This window comes from Diospyros lotus, chromosome 14 (genome assembly GCF_014633365.1).
Source record: "Diospyros lotus cultivar Yz01 chromosome 14, ASM1463336v1, whole genome shotgun sequence".
Lineage (NCBI taxonomy): Eukaryota > Viridiplantae > Streptophyta > Magnoliopsida > Ericales > Ebenaceae > Diospyros > Diospyros lotus.
The window spans coordinates 10743573-10748643 of NC_068351.1; the positions used below are offsets into that span (position 1 = coordinate 10743573).

Genomic DNA, 5071 nt, shown 5'->3' on the forward strand with positions numbered 1-5071 from the left:
TTTCTATCACTTAATTAATAGTTTAAGTTGTTTATTCATATTCTTTAGAAATAATATTTATTTTTGATTGATTGAGAGATTAATTGAGGAATTAATCGTAAATAATATTATAAATATTTTTAATTAATAATATTGATAAAAAATAATACTTATTTTTAATTAATTGAGAAATTAATTGAGTTTAAAATTAAGTTATAAATAAATATTATAAATAGTATTCGAAACCCATCCTTAATTTTTTAATTTAATTGCTATCTTTAATTTATTAGAAAATACAAGCATTTAATTATTGCTACTTTTAGTAATTAATGCAAGTTTTGGAGGAAAAAAATCTTTTACAAACTATCATACTTTTATATATATAAAGATGTTATATGTTATTATATTATATAAAGATAATATTTTATTTAATAGATAATTTTTTGTAATTTAATTAATACTTTAAGTGTATATTAATATTCCTTATAAATAGTATTTATTTTTGATTGATTGAAGGATTAATTAAATATTTAATATTCACGTAATAATGTATTGAAAAATTCATGATTAGCGTTGAAAAACTAATTTATTTAAAATTATTATTAATTTTATAGTAATTAGTACTTATTATTTCAAAGAAATTAAAAATTTTAAATTAGTAATGCTATAACTACTAAATGCAAATTATTAAAGCAAGTTTTGGAGGAAAATCTTTTTTTTCAAACTATCATACTTTTATAAATATAAAGATATTATATATTATTATATTATATAAAGATAAGATTTTATTTAATGGATAATTTTCTGTGACTTAATTAGTACTTTAAGTGTCTATTCATATTCTTCATAAATAATATTTATTTTTGATTGATTGACAAATTAATTAAATATTTAATATTCACATAATAATGTATTGAAAAACCATGATTAGTATTGAAAAACTCATGTATTTAAAATTTATTATTAGTTTTACAGTAATTAATATTTATTATTTTAAAATAATTAAAATTTTTAAATTATCAATGCAATAACTACTAAATACAAATTATTAATGCAAATTTTGAGAGATTTGTTTTTTCTTTCAAACTATCATACTTGTGTATATATAAAGACTAGTCTAAGTATTAGAATCAATGTATAGTTTTTGCAAACTTTAGGAGTGAATGAGGGGGCCCCACCCCTTATTCGGCTGACTAGTGATTATAGGATGATCGAATGTATTATTTTGACAATTAAATAATAAAAATACTTATCTGGTCTCTTTTCTTTCATTTTTATAGCTATTGCTCCTCATCTTCCTTATCGTGGCCTCATTTTGTATTGATCGTCATTGCATCTTTTCTCTTGCCTCATTTTGTATTGATCGTCATTGCATCTTTTCTCTCGGCCACAAAAGGGAGAAGAGAATACAAAAAAGAGGTGAATAAGGATAAGAAATATTTTTGTCATTAACATGTGTATATAAAGTTGAATGTGAACATCAATTAATTTACTAGTATATTACTAAATCAAAGATGCCATCTAGATATTATTGTAGGGTTGTAGATTTACTTTATCTAGTTATATGATTAATCAAGGAATCCAAATCCAAGCGCGAAACGCCGCCTTCTCTCACTGCCTGGCGGACTGCGCTACCTAGTTTCTCCGCCTTCCTCCTCATCTCTTCCCCTTGTTTTGATTCCATTAGGCTTCTGACAGCTTCTGTAATGGTGGAAGAACTCACTAGCTCGTCCTTGTCCGGCTGCACGGGCCATCGCCTCACAGCTACCCCAACCTTCGCTACCTCTGTTACCAGAAACGCATTCTTGGGCTGGTCGGAATGCATCGGCCAGGCTGCAATCGGCACTCCCACGCTTATACTCTCCATACATGAATTCCACCCGCTGTGGCTCATGAATCCGCCCGTCGACTCATGTCCAAGAATTTCCAGTTGAGGTGCCCAATCTCTCACCACCATTCCAACTTCTTTCATCCTTTCTTCATACCCTTCTGGCAGCAGTATTTGAGCTGATCCGCCTTTATCCCCTGCAAATATGTCTCATTCGTCTGCATCTCTCAACACCCAAATGAACTTCTGCTTGCTTTCTTCCAATCCAATGGCGAGCTCTTTGATTTGTTCGTTTGTAAATGAAGTCGTGGTTCCGAAAGAGACGTACAACACAGATTTTGAGGCTTGCTTGTCAAGCCACTCCAGACACTTGTGTCGGCCATTGATCAACTTTTTGCTGTGATCATAATCGTTTACTTCTAGTGCCAAATTCAACGGCCCAATTGCCCATAGCTTCTTGTCTATCTGTTCATTTCTATGCAAATTGAGGTAGGTATCCTCGATTGCTGGGCAAGTATTAGAGATGGTTCCAGCTCTAAAATTGAAGAACGGAATTTGATGAGCTATGATATTTAGGATCTCAGAGGTATAGCACCCGTCCAAAGATGGCAGCCCTTCCGGTTCTTCAATCTGGGAAGGCTTTCCCATCAGCTGCCATCCATCAAAAAAGTTACTGAAAGAGGAAGTGGGATTGAAGGTATAGCATTCTGCATTTTCTATTGTAGTAGCGTCCTGTGCAGCATAAGACATAAGAACATCGTGGATAACAATAACCCGCCGAGCTGTGGCGGAGATTTCTTGCAGTAGCGCCGCCAGAGGCTGGCGGAGACTAAAAGACGAATCAAAGGATGGCGGGAGGTGTCCCGTAAACTTGGGGACGGCGTCGAAGGCATTTGGTTCGGGAGAGGGGCTGAGAAAAGCAGGGGTGGGGAGCTCGTGGAAATGGATATTGACGGCTTGGAGAAGGCTTTGGTGGCTGAAGCGGACCTTGGCCATGCGGATGTCGGTGGCGGAGGAAGCATAGTGGACTTGCAGCAGCGTGGCCGGGGCGCCGTTATCACTACTGTTGTTTCTGCAGGAGAAGAATAGGCAGGCGAGCTGGAGCAGCTGGTTGAGGTGGCTGTAGCATGGAAATGGCACCATTACCACCACCACCACTTGAGCTTCTTTGCAGCTGCTCCGCTCATCCATTATCTCCCAATCTGCAGTTTAATTAATTTCACTTGGGCAGATGGATCCAATCTTTATAGACCGGCTCTTCTGTGAGTAATGGAATAAACATTAATAAATTTTCAATAGAAAAATATAAATATTATACACACATTATGTGGGAATTTATTTACACATTTATTGGTCATAATTGAGTAGTGTTTTAAGTATTTTATATGTGTTTTATCTATAATTATCTAATATTTTAAGTTTCTTTTATATATATTTAATTTTTAGTATTTTTTGTTATTTTATATAAATGTTATTTTGTGTTTAGGTTGAAAAAAATAAATAAAAATAAAAATAAAAAAATAAAAAGATATTATAAAGTTAATACTATAAATTAATATTACAATATAAATAAAAAATAAATACTATAAATAATTAAAATTAATATAATTAAAAGTATATTAAATATTATATTATCTATTATATTTTTTATATATAATATATATTTTATTATATTATATATATATATTTGTGTGTGTGTGTGAAGTGGCGTGCGTGAGTTAAGTGTGTGCATATAATAATTTATTAATATAATAAATGGAGTCCAATTGCAATGCAATTGGAACTCCACTCCATGCCCTACATATAGATAATAATAACATAAAGGAGGATTGGGGATTTGGCAGAGAATCAAGGAGCGGACTCAAGGCAATTGAAGGCAGCGGCACAGTGAAGGGAGATTTGGCAAAGCAGTGAACAGAAGGGAATTAAGGGCTTGCGCAAGGGAAGATTGAAGAGGGACGCAACAACAGTAGACACAGCAGACGCGAGCAACGTACATCCAGCACTCAGATCTATTTTAGATCTGGGTTAGGGAATTTTCTCTTCTTCTTCTTCTTGATTTAATTAATTCCTTTATGCTTTCATTGTTATTTTGGATTTTAATTAATTCTGCCATGAATTAATTTGTTGAACTAAGGCTATGTATTGGCTGAAACTATGATGATATATTTTTTATAATTTTATATGATTGACTAATTTGGGTTATGTTGAGTTGTGTGGTATTAAATTTAATGCTTGTAAATAATTGGCCACTATTTACATGATTTGATGCCTAATCTTGAAACCGAAAGGAGATAGTTTGGGGATTGCGTCATAGGTACCATACACCATAAAGTAAAACCGACTAGAAATAGAATTCAGTTTCTTTGTGCGGCTTTTAGCGATACGTTAGGAATTTCACAATTTGTAATGCATTTTCACTTAATTAAACTTTCATAGAAATATAGGAAGTTATTAAATGAAGATAGACTCGTTATAGCCTAGAAATAGGATAACGAATGCATTAGGAGATTTCGCCGTCACATACTCAATTGACCAATTCATTCCCATAAAAATCTATTATTTGCATTGCATAGCTAGGTTCATACATGAGCCTTAGTTATTAAAATCCATTGATTTCTTGATTCAAATTTCATTCCAAATCAATTTTATTTTGTTAATCTAATTAATTTATTTTTTCTATTCTTTATTAAATCTGAAATTTTTATTATCTAAATAATAAAGAAAGTTTATAAATTTGGTATTTGAAATCTTTTCTCGTGGGAACGATATTCTTACTTACTATTATATTACTTGTTCGACCCGCACACTTGCGGTATATTTTAGGGTGATCAAAGTTGCATGTTATTTATTATGCTAGTAGAGTTTCAAATGATGCTCAGTTGAATTATGCAACTACTGAAAAAGAATTGCTTGCTGTTGTGTTTGCTTTTGATAAATTTCGATCTTATCTTGTAGGTTCCAAGGTGATCGTGTATACAGACCATTCAGCAATCAAGTACTTGTTAACCAAGAAAGATGCCAAACCACGTCGGATCCGATGGGTTTTGTTGTTGCAAGAATTTGACATTGACATCCGGGACAAGAAAGGCATGGAAAACGTGGTGGCAGATCACTTGTCTAGATTGGAGGTGCAATCCCAAGCCAATGAGGTGCCAATCAATGATTACTTCCTCGGTGAGCAGTTATTGGCACTATCAATGGTTCCATGGTATGCCGATTTAGTAAATTATCTGGTGAGTGGTATTATTCCTCTTGGCATGA

At 32.8% G+C, this 5071-nt stretch overlaps 1 pseudogene; it reads right to left on the reverse strand.

Annotated features, from left to right (window-relative positions):
- Positions 1-1403: 1403 nt before the first annotated feature.
- Positions 1404-3062, reverse strand: LOC127789805 (zeatin O-glucosyltransferase-like; annotated as a pseudogene).
- Between the last annotated feature and the right edge of the window lie 2009 nt (positions 3063-5071).